General features: G+C 38.3%; 1 protein-coding gene across 1 annotated transcript in view; it reads right to left on the minus strand.

Annotated features, from left to right (window-relative positions):
• Positions 1 to 13020, minus strand: part of LOC126271930 (uncharacterized) — an 85601-nt gene that overhangs the window by 32139 nt on the left and 40442 nt on the right. The window lies entirely within an intron of this gene.

Consider the following 13020-nt stretch of genomic DNA (forward strand, 5'->3'; position numbering starts at 1 on the left):
CTACAGTCTTGAAGGAACAATATCTACTAACTTTTATCATTAAAAGATGATATGAATCCTGAAAGATTTTGAAATTGACAGTGTATAGGATGCCATCAATCTCATTTGTGTAAAAGGAAAAACCCAAATGCATGTGATCCACACCACAGATTGCTGGGTGCATCTTCAGAACATAAAATTAATAATTATTGTAAAAATACAATTGTAACCTAGTTGTTTATTTAACAATAAATGTCTTATTTAATTAATAACTGCATTATGGTAACATCTGACACTTACACAACAAATTTTAGTGTGTGCATAGCAACAACTACCTCAAAAATGAGCACAATTCATTTCTCTTTGGTTTATGATTGTTCTGGTGATGTAATTTGAATTTCTTTCAGCTACCATAAGCAGAGCTAGGTTCCAGCCACTTAACAATATAGTAAGACTTCATGACAGAGGGACTCGAAACGAGCACAGGTGATATGATAAGTTTATTGCAATATGAGAAGTATTGGATAAAATTAATTATTTATTGTGGAAATAATATTTTGGCTGGGATGTTCACTGTTACTGATGAAATGTCATCGTCGTCATACTATGGTAGGTGTCCTTTCAAGGCCTTCACGAAGGAAAAACTTAGGAAGTATGACATATGAGGTGGGAGCATAAAACAGTAGGACTGATGCTGCCACAGTTTAAGTAAGCATGCGCTAAAGGTGGATGATGAATAGTTGTGAAGCATGAAACCAACTCAGTCGAATGTGGCACCTCTGGTGTCTGTAAACAAATGAATGTGACCCTGGCCTCCGTTTGTGTAAGAAATGTTATTTAGTTTTGCCAGAAAAATGATAAGCATAATAACAGCACAACAAACTGTCATGAAGTTTCACATGAAACTGGAAAAACTATCACTGAAACCTATCTTCTATCGAAAGAAGGTATGGCAATGACTGTTTGTCATGTACGCAAGTTTTTGAGTGGACCAAGCATTTCCAAGAAGGCCAAGATGACACTGAAGATTACTCATGCTCAGGACACCCTTCAATATCAATAATACCTGATTTATGTTGAAACTATAGGAATTGACAAATAATGTGAAAGGCAAATTTTATATGACCAAGTTAACATCACAAAAGTGTAAAGGAACAAACAGAAACTTGTAAAAATGTCTGTACTGACACTCACTGAAAAAGATCCTAAGTTCTTGTACAGAGTGATAGTGTGCCAAATCTTGGTTTTTCACTTATGATCCAGAAACCAAGCACCAATCTGTGCTTTGGAAGAGCACAACTTCACTGGATACACACACACACACACACACACACACACACACACACACACACACACACCTCAAATGAGCAAACCAAGATTCAAAGTGACGATGTTGCCACCCCCAAATATTGATGTCTATCTTCAGTGGGTTCCTGAAGATCAAACTATTGATCAACATTATTACCTTGAGGTTTTTGCACAACTCCAGGAGAAAATAAGAAAAAAGTACCCAAACTGTGGAAGAACAATTCATGGGTTTTGCATCAAGACAATGCACCAGCTCATACGGCGTTGTCTGTTAAGAGGTTTCTAGCGAAATACAGCATCACAGTGTCAAGTCTGCATTAAAAGGATACAAGATTTCAGTCTGTTGAAGCAGTGAAAGAAAAAGTGGCATGAGTCATCACGAGCACACAAAGGAAGATTTTCAATACTGTTTCCATCAATGGAAAATTCAAATGGAGCATTGTACGGATGGAGGAGGAGAGAGTACTGAGGGTGACAATAACTAAACATGTTTTTGAAACAAATTTTTTTACAGCAATGGCTCAATTATTTTATAGCCACAGCTCATGTGCGTGCTCACAGACTCTGAAACACGATAAGTTATCAATATGGAGCCAAGTGCAGTCAAGAAAAATGATGGCACAATCCAATTCAGCTGCAACTGTGATGAAATGGCTGGTAGTTCATAAAGATAATTCAAGGCACAGTGTCACCACAGACAGATATTACACTTCAGTTCATTTGGTCGAAGATCTACAGTGCACTCACAAGCTAATTCTTGTGAAAACATTAAAAGCTAGATATACTTAATGAAGTAAAAACTGTGTCAAGAAGAGAATTATATTCTAGTAAACTTGTTTTCAGTGAGTCTAGTATTGGAAATATTCCAATCACAATTGCTTCTTATATCCCCCATGGAAAACACAAAAGAAACCTTCTATTGCTATTGTCTCAACATTAAGATCCTGTAATGGGTTACCTGCCAACATGCAGAAGAAATGCGTCATAAATTTATGTTATGAAAACAGCAAGTGGTATTGACACAATCAATCAAATGACGAAGAAATATTCCACTAAGAGGACAACAAGAAGATAACCACTGTATTTTCTGTACTTTTGTGAATATACCAACAGTGAATGGTTATACATTATTTCTACTTAACTTATTAGTAAAAACCATGTTAGTGACAACTTTTTTGTCAAGAACTGGGACCACAGCTCACAAAACCACACACTGAATAAACAGCTACAAATACTGCAGATCTTCAGAAGTCTGTGGTTTGGTCTCTGAGTGTATTCTCGAAGGGAGAGTAAAGCAGAAATTAGATGCAAATGACGCTCATGGAGGTTTAGATAGGTGTCACTTGTATACTAGCAAAAGCTGGGCAACAGCAGAAAAGTGCAACAAATAAAACAACACAAGAATAGTCTGTCACAACTGTAAGAGACACAAACGCGGTAAACACAGCAAGAAATGTGTTTATATATAAACGTAAGCTTCCGCAGCCTGTGTCAATAAAAATTTTCTGGGTTTGTGACCACATTGTCAATATGTGAAGCTGACGTTTCAGTCATTATTGCGAGTGACCTCCGTCAGCATACTTTTGTTACTGTGTTATACTTTCCAAGTGTGAAGTAGTTCCTGAATGAACATTTTTCTCGGAAACTATGTTAACCATTTCAATTTTATCTTGAATATCTACAATATTTAGGAACTGCTCTCAATTTTTCTTCTATCTCTAAATAGATGTTGCACAACATATAGTACGAGTAAATAAACTATAAATGATTCAGTAAGTTAAAAATATAAAATGTGTTTTTGAAGATAGTGCTAAGAGAATATTAAGATTCAGGGACATTTCTTTAAGGCATTGAAATTAATCAAAGATGCAAGTTCAAAAGTTATATATTTATGCTGGGCCAGGACTCGAATCCAGAAGCTCCGCTTCTGCAGAACAGTTTCTTTAACTGCCTTGGCCATCCATACAGGCTCTCTGGCTAAACCATATTTCCAACTCCTCATACGCCAATGCAGCATCCCTGTCCATGTACTCCTCACCGTAGTGCAAACGGTATCCCCGCAAGAGGAAATGGAACCTTATGTGCATTCGCACTGAAGGAATCATGCTTGGCTTGTGTGTGTGTGTGTGTGTGTGTGTGTGTGTGTGTGTGTGTGTGTGTGTGTGTGTGTTGAGAGAGAGAGAGAGAGAGAGAGAGAGAGAGAGAGAGAGAGAGAGAAATTGTCAGATTCTGGATCCTACTTACACAGTACTTCTTCAAAAACAATGATGTTAATCAAAGTTAGTGACAATTAAAGAAATCCATATTTTTTCCTTGGCGGTCGTAGTAAAGTGTCCACAGGCTAGTAGTATAATTTATTGAAAATGCACTGGTATTGCTGTAGTTAATGACTGAGGAACCAAAACAAGAACTTTTACTGCAAGGGAATGGTGCATAAAAATTGTAAGGAATGACAGTGATTACTTTAGATTATAGAAGCAGTAAAGACAATTATCAGTTATCACCATTTTGTACAACTGTCTGCTTTTCTTGCAAAACAAAGGGGGTAGAGTGAGGGGATGGCTTTATTTTCTGTCTGGTCCTTTCATAAATGTGTAAAAACAGTCACAATAATCTGAAAAGAAAAACTTTTAAGGTATTCATAAATTAAATCATATTTGTACATTGTATGCCAAAGCTCTGTATAAGAATTAAAGTAGTAACTAATAATTCTGGACTAGGATAAGTGGGATGTAATTTTTTTGTAAATGGTTGGTTGCTTTGATATTTCTGGAGATAGATCTGAATTCCAACACAAAAAGGACATCAGACGTCAAAGGCTTCATTTTTTCCTCAGCTGGAAACAATGCTATGAAAGCAAAACTTTATGTATGTATTTGACATCTCCTGAGTGAGCGTACCAAGTTTCTGTCACTTCTGACAGATAGCATAGCTGCTGGACACTTTCAAAATGGCATCAGTATGTGATGTACGTTACAAGCAACGTACCATCATTGAATTTCTCACTGCAGAGAAAGAAACTGTGGGGAATATTCACAAATGCTTGTGCAAGGTCTATGGAGCATCTGCTGTCAACAAAAGTACAGTTAGTCACTGGGCATGGAGGGCGAGGTCATTAGAAGACAGTTCAGCTGAGCTCCACAATTTTAAGCAGTCAGGAAGACTATCCAAGGCTGTTGCACCTGACATGTTGCAGTGAGCTGATGTTGTCACTCGTGAGGACAGACACATCATGGCTCGGAAGTAGGCGCTGCATCTGTCAATCAGCAAATGAAGTGTGGATGCAGTTATCCACACTCTTGGATATTCAAAAGTGTGTGCAAGATGGGTCCAGTGTAATCTAACAGTGGATCATAAATCACATAGAAAAAAAATTGTCTTGATTTGTCCAATGTTTTGAAGCTGAGGGGGACGCCTTCTTGTCCTAGATTGAGACAGGTAATGAAACTTGGGTTCACCATTTTCAACTCGAAACAAAATGACAGTCGATAGAATGGTGCCATTCCCACTTCTCACAGAAGAAAAAATTCAAAGCAGCTGCTTCCACCAGTAAGGTCATAATCAGTGTGTTCTGGGACTGTGAATGTGTGATTCTCATTGATTTGATGGCAAGAGCCGTACCATTAATTCAGAAGCGTATATCAACACATTAACAAAACTCAAGATTTGCTTCCGGTGACCTCGGTGCCACAGCCACTCAGGAGATGTTTCGCTGCAACTCCTAATGTTGTGAAAGAGGGGATGTCATGTTTTATGAAATATATCATTCCGAAAGATTTTTTAAAGCTAAATCTATGAAAATTTGAATTTGGCTTCTTGAGTGCAAATAAAAAAATACAAGTTTCACTGTTTTAAGTTCAACCCCTAAGGAGGTGAAATGTCTTGTGAAAAAATTTCATTTCATTGTGTAAGCATTTTTAAAACTAAATTTATGATAGCTGGTATTTGACTTCTCATTCAGAAATTAAAAAATACGTGTCACTGTTTTTAGAAATTCAGCCCCTAAGGAAGCGAAATATGGCCAGACTGATTCAATGACTCATCACTGCCCAGCTCAAACTGCTAAGGATAGAAATTTGAAATTTGGAGATGGTGTGGATCTTATATTGCAGGCATTGCTTAAGAAGGAATTGTTCAAAATTCCAGTCCTAAGAGAATGAAAGGCTTTTTAAAAACAAATCACTATTAAGGCAATTTTGAAGCTACAACGATGAAAATAGTATTTGGTTTCTCAGTCAAAAATTAAAAAAAATACAGGTTTTGGCATTTTTGGAAATTCAACCACTAAAGAGGTAAAGTAGGGCGAAGTTATATATATATATACAAATGTCTGCGAGTGTACACCTGTCCTTTTTTCCCCCCCTAAGGGAAGTCTTTCCGCTCCTGGGATTGGAATGACTTCTTACCCTCTCCCTTAAAACCCACATCCTTTCGTCTTTCCCTCTCCTTCCCTCTTTCCTGAAGAAGCAACCGTCGGTTGCGAAAGCTAGAAATTCTGTGTGTGTGTTTTATTTATTGTGCCTGTCTACCGGCACTTTCCTGCTTGGTAAGTCTTGGAATCTTTGTTTTTAATATATTTTTCCCATGTGGAAGTTACCATCCGCCAGGCCTCAACCTCTGCTAATTTCAAGTTGCCGCCGCTCATACCTCACCTGTCTTTCAACAACTTCCTTGCCTCTGTACTTCCGCCTCGACTGACATCTCTGCCCTTACTCTTTGCCTTTAAATATGTCTGCTTGTGTCTGTGTATGTGCGGATGGATATATGTGTGTGTGTGTGTGTGTGTGTGTGTGTGTGTGTGTGTGTGTGTGTGTGTGTGTGTGTGTGCGCGCGCGAGTGTACACCTGTCCTTTTTTTCCCCTAAGGGAAGTCTTTCCGCTCCCGGGATTGGAATGACTCCTTACCCTCTCCCTTAAAACCCACATCCTTTCATTTTTCCCTCTCCTTCCCTCTTTCCTGACGAAGCAACTGCCAGTTGCGAAAGCTCGTAATTCTGTGTGTGTGTTTGTGTGTTTTGTTCATGTGCCTGTCTGGCGGCGCTTTCCCGCTTGGTAAGTCTTGGAATCTTTGTTTTTAATATATTTTTCCCATGTGGAAGTTTCTTTATATATATATATATATATATATATATATATATATATATATATATATACCAAGACTTACCAAGCAAGAAAGCGCCGGTAGATAGGCACAATAAATAAAACACACAAACACACACACAGAATTTCTAGCTTTCGCAACCGACGGTTGCTTCTTCAGGAAAGAGGGAAGGAGAGGGAAAGACGAAAGGATGTGGGTTTTAAGGGAGAGGGTAAGAAGTCATTCCAATCCCAGGAGCAGAAAGACTTCCCTTGGGGGGGGGGGGGAAGGACAGGTGTACACTCGCAGACATTTGTGTATATATATATATATATATATATATATATATATATATATATATATATATATATTTTCCCCCTACTTTACCCCTTTAGTGGTTGAATTTCCAAAAATGACAAAACAATTACAGTCACCCATCGCAATTTCATTTTCATCTCCATAACTATCTGAATAATTTCCTTTAAGGAAGATAGAAGACATGTGTGTTTAGAAAACTGAACAAGAAAATTATGATAAACTACTTGGGCAACCCACAGAAGACATTCAGGTCTGGGGAAGAGACTGCAGGGTCCATGGATTCAACCATCAGTGCATATTATAATATTGCAATGGCAGTGACATGAAAGACTCTAAAATTCAGGTGAAACACTAAACTCTGTCAGGCAAAATTGTTTCACTGAAGAAAATGACAATAAAGTTTCTACTTTTGATCATCAAACAGTTGTCAAAGTAACAGAAATAGAAATACTTAACCATGGAATTGAAAAATAACTGAAGAAAAATAGTAGAGGAAAAACATTAGACGCAGTGACATATGCAACAGATTCTACAATGAGTATGCTCTAGCACTGGCACGTCTCTTGTAGCAACAACAAACCACCATAAATGAATTTAAAAAATTCAAGTTGCTATGTCATACATGGGGGCCATCAGACCTGTTAACCTTGAATTTTTATGAGTCTTAGCTATGTTGTAAATGGACCTATCCTGAATAACTGGCTTGTGGCTTTTCATGCGACAGCCCCTAGTTTCCAAGAAAACTTGCTAAAGTTTTATGCATACTCCCTATATCCATAACATTAGTCAAGGTTCAACCAAGTGAGCACAGTGAAGAAGCTGAGACTCACGGTTACCACATTCACAGTATGGGTTGAATCGTGCCTGTGCAATTCTCTCCCCCCCCCCCCCCCCCCCCCAATTGTACAGAATATCATGTATGTCGCACAAAATTATTCAAAAATGGCCATTTTCACTGTAATAATTTCATTAATAAATCCATTATTACAGCACGTTTTCTTCAAATGTATATTCCATTTGTGGTTCATAGTCAAAATTACAAATATTTGGACAATATTCACATCCTTTGTCTCCTATACATGACCTCAACTCTTGTTGTTCCCCCTTTCTCAAGGACATGACATATGCTATTCATTTATATTGTGTACAATGAAATTAAAACAGCTGTAGTAAGTATGCATTAAGCGTCGTCATAGATTTTCTTGGAAACTAGGAGCCGTCACATGAAATTAGCCACCAGGCACGTCCCTCTACAACATAGCTAACACTCATCAAAATCCATAATTAACATGTCTAATGGTCCCCTTTTTACAGTTGCTGGATAGAAGTTCTCGTATTGTGCTCAAGTGTGATGATATTTTTGAAGAGAAAACAACTGATTTGTAAAAATCAACATGAATTCCACAAGCATCATTCACTTGAAACTTGGCTACCTCTCTTATGAAACTCAGCTATATCTCTTCACTTGTAAAATCCAGAATATAGATGGGTGAGTCCAAGTGGGTACTACATTTCTCAACTTCCAGAATGCATTCAACTCCGTACCACAAAGAAAGTACAATATTTATTATTGCACACTGGAAGAGTATGTGATTTGGATTTGCTCAATGGACTGAAGACTTCCAAGCAAACAGAACTCATTACCTTGTTTTTAATGAAAACACAATGTCAAAATCAAAGTAACATCAGGCATACCTTAAGGAAGTGGAGTAAGACCATTATTAATCACGAGATATATAAACATGATTGCCTTCCAGCAAACATCTGTACCTCTCTGAGGCTTTTTCATAAAAGCCCAGTTAAACCATCATAAATTCTAACAAAATGAAGGAATGCTTGCAGATGATCTGCATTTGGTGCAAAGACTGGTAGCTGTTGAATATCTAAGTAGATTGAGGTGGGGTCTCTCTCATCGTGGTGTTTTAATAACCTCTTCTTTCTTTTAAACCTTCTCCAACATATACCTCTCTCATCCCTTCAGGAAGGAACTGTTAGTTCCAAAAGCTAGGACAGTGTCATGTATTTTTATACATCCTATTGGCAGTGTTGACATTTCAGCTCCTGAAGGTAAGTTATGACCACCAACATTCTTCCTTGGAAGAATTTTTGATACAGGAACTGAAGTACATTCAAGAAATAATTGAGGATGTTGGCTGTAATGCTACTCTGGGGTGAAGAAGTTGGCACAGGAGAGGTAGTCATAGCAGGCCACATCCAACCAGTTGGGGAGGGGGGTGGGGGCGGCAGCGAAGTATTTTCTGATGAATTCAAATAGTTAAGAATAGACCAAAACGACAACTTAATGGAGGAATGATGGATGACATTAGGAAACATCTAGGAGCAACGTAGACACACTTCACTGAAGGTCATAATCCATGAGGAAATGTCTTTGAGGCCTTCAGGCTACTGCTGATGCTGTTGTTGTTGTTGGTGGTGGTGGTGGTGGTGGTGGTGGCGGCGCTTGAATATGTACTCTTCTAACGTCCAATTATTGCATGCCTTTAAGATACAAGTCATGTTTTGATTTTTTTACATATTCGGGTATCTTATGTAAATAAATTCCTTATTTACCCAGTTGTAAGATGAGGCTTCTTCCTCAATTTATCATTTGCACAATACAAATTCATAGGTTCCATTATTGCTGCTGAAGTCAACATTTTAGATTACTCTTACATTTACAGATGAAACTCTGGCAATAGCATTCACATGCAGATTAATTTGACAAATTTAGAAAGGTTGGAGGGGGAGCAGTGACAACAGTTTGGCTGAGAATTAGGGCAAATGAGCAACTAAAATATGTATGAGACAACTAGCGTTCAGCTTAAATCAGACAGATTTCATCATGCTGTAAACCATGAGAATGTATGCAGCATGTCTTGGCTTTTTATGAACATCTAACAAAAAAATACAATCTGCCTCAATAAATCTGTAGTCTGAACTGAATTGAGTTAAAAATTGGACAAATACTCAACAATAGTATACATTTCTGCAGGAGACAGTACAAGTCTAGCTAGGGGACAGTGGCACAATTACGTGTTTTGTGCAGAAACGCTGTCTAACGCTCGCTACGAGGTATGACGAGGACGTAAGGGGTTACGTTAGTTCTGATGCTGCACAGCCTACAAGAGAGTAGCGGAGCAGATAACATGTTCGGAAGCAAGAGATGACAAAATACCATCAAATTCTCACAGCAATATAGATGCTAAATACATTAGGTGCTCGGAAAAGAAAAAAAAATTAGCTGCTCTCAGGTATCAACATAACCACGTCATATATCGCAACATATTTAGAAGAAACAGGTAAATACTTGTGACAATTAAGATTATAAATTTCACTGCTGCTCCTATGGATACATACAGTGTGTCTTATGAAGCAGCCGCAAAAGCACGTCTTCTTTGTCTGTGTTTACCGCAGCATTAGTGAGTGATCTTTTGCAATGGTGAAAAGAAGTCGTTTATCAGATTCTGAGACTGAGAAGCTTCTTTTAGAAAGTGACGGTAAATTCAGTGACAGTTCTGAGTGTTTTCAAGATACAGATGTTGAGTCTAGTGAAAGTGACTTCGATTCAGAAACATCTGACGGCGAGACACTACTGCAGCAGACGGTACCTAGTCAATTTATGCGTGCTAGTTCCGTTTGTATTCAATATTTGTTCAGTGGTAATAGTAGTACAGTTGTGCCTCTAAAACAAAGCAATGTGATGAGTTGTTTTATGTGTTTTGCGGATGATGCTTTGTGCACAATGATAGCTGAACAGATGAACTTATATGCAGAACAGTTCTTAGCTTCTCATCCCAATTTAGCAGCACACTCCAGGGTTCACAGTTGGCAGAAGACTACACGCGGCGAGGTAAAAACACTTACTGGAATGCTTGTACTTCAAGGAATTCCTCACAAACCAGACCACATAATGTACTTTTCAAAGAGGGAATCTGTTGACACATCTTTCTTCAGGAAAGTGATGAGTGAAAAGCGGTTTCATCTTCTATTGAAATTCCTCCACTTTGCTGACAATACCTCATATGATCCACTAGGCACTATCAGCAGAAAACTATTCAAAATTCACCCCATTATGGATTATCTGTGGCGTAAATTCAGATCAGTGTACATGCCAGAAAGGAACATCACCGTTGACAAATCGTTGTTGCTCTGGAAAGGACGGCTTGGATGGAAGCAATATATTCCATCAAAGCGTAGCAGATTTGGCATCAAATTGTATGAACTCTGTGAAAGCAGTTCCGGGTATGTATGGGACTTACTTGTTTACACTGGAAAGGACACTAATTATGGTAGCCACTATCCAGATGAAAAAATAACCTCTCGAATTGTTTTGGAGCTTGCACAGGATCTACTCGGGAAAGGCCACTGTATTTACCTTGACAACTGGTACACCAGTACAGATTTGGTGGACAAACTAACCAGCAATAACACGATGTTGTCGGCACAATGTGGCAAGACAGGAAGGGGTTCCCCTGACTTTGTAAAAAAGGAAAAACTGAAGAAAGGGGAGTACATAACAGGGTACAAAGGTAAGCAGATGATAATTAAATGGAAAGACAAAAGAGACATTGTTATGGTCAGCACCTTCCATGATGATACATTTGTAAATGTAAACTCAAAGAAGGGAATCGATCAAAAGCCACAAGTTGTCATCGACTACAACAAGAATATGGGGGTGTGTGGATAGGTGTGATTCTCAGTTACAAAGCTACCAGATGGCCAGAAGCAGGCTGAAAAAATACTATCAGAAGCTTTTCTGCCACTTGTTGGAAATTGCATGCTACAATGCATACATTCTGTACAAGAAGCATGAAGGTGAACAAAGTAGAATGAGCTTCCTGATTAGTTTTGGTGAACTGTTGACCATATCTTCACAACATCAACGGACATCAGTAGGACGCCCACCTCGAACACCAAAAGCAACACGCCTTACAGCCAGGCATTTTCCAGACCTTCTGCCACCCACAACAAAGAAAATACCAACAAGGAGGTGTGTGGTGTGTACGAGAAAAGGCCTTCACAAAAAGACTTCATACTGGTGTGCAGGATTTGAAGTTTCCTTGTGTGCAGCATCTCGTTTTAAAATGTTTCACACTGAAAACTATATGTAATATAGTGAAAATACAGTTTTGTTAACTTCTGCAATATATTTTATTCATTTCTGCCCAATATCAATTTAAATTCAACAATGAAAATGCGAAGGAAAACATGATAACAGTGCGCAGCACCACCGCGAACGGGTGCGATGGCGTATATTACCTACTGTGGTAGAGGCGCGTGCGCAAACTACCCACCTAACAGGTTCATGATACCAATGATGATGTGGATTAAAAATAGTGATACCACAGATGACCTGCTTAGATAATTAGCAAAAAAGGAAGTGAAGATAAAAAATAATGTAAATCATTTCTTTCTGTTTATTTTATCAAAATGTAAGGAATCAAGAATTGACAAAAGCTTAGAATAAGTACAATGTTAACATTTTTAGGCTGATATTTTACAGTTTGTAATTTTGGTAAGTCAGATCACATCAAAAATAAAATTTCTCAAGAACCCTTTTAAAAAATGGGGAGGAGGAGGGGAAGTCTTCTATTCAGGGTCATCTTATACTCGAGTAAATACGGAAAATATTTCTCTCAGTAATTCTGCAAGTCATATTAGACTGTATTAATAAATTAAGTGGGCAGTGGGCAACCAGCTCGGCATATACTTCCATAGAGCACATGAAAGTAATCTTCTTCTGTCTCAGTACTTTGTATGCTACAACAGGTAGATCTGATGGATATCACGCTACATTTACTTTCAAAAATTTCACCAAGCTAAGCAGGCAAAATTAAATAAATCTGCAGCACTGCTCGTGCAAGAACACAGCCCGCATCTAATTTCAGCTGTTTCATTTACAATTATACAGTTGGTAAATATAATTTTCTAATCTTCTGTTAGAATACACACTATAAATTCTAGCAGCGAGCCACATTATGGAAAGTCCAAAATGATGGAGAAGCAAAAATTAATTTCATCCTTTCTCCTGGAGCCCTACTTTAACAGAATTCTTTGATGACGTTCGGTTAGTGGGGCGCTAAACTGCGCTATCATCTACGCCATACAAAGTCCTAATTTCTTTCCTACATGCCCAATTTTTATATAATCCAATCAACTGTCACAAATAATGACGACGACAATGATGATGATGATGATGATGAAATGCTGAGGACAACACGAAGACCAGGGCCCAGGTCAGAGAAAATCCCCAACTCAGCCAGGAATCGGAACTGGGACGCCGTGATCCAGAGGCACTAGACCGTGAACTGTGGACTATAATCATTGTGCAAGACT

The sequence above is a fragment of the Schistocerca gregaria genome, chromosome 1 (genome assembly GCF_023897955.1).
Source record: "Schistocerca gregaria isolate iqSchGreg1 chromosome 1, iqSchGreg1.2, whole genome shotgun sequence".
NCBI classification, from domain to species: domain Eukaryota; kingdom Metazoa; phylum Arthropoda; class Insecta; order Orthoptera; family Acrididae; genus Schistocerca; species Schistocerca gregaria.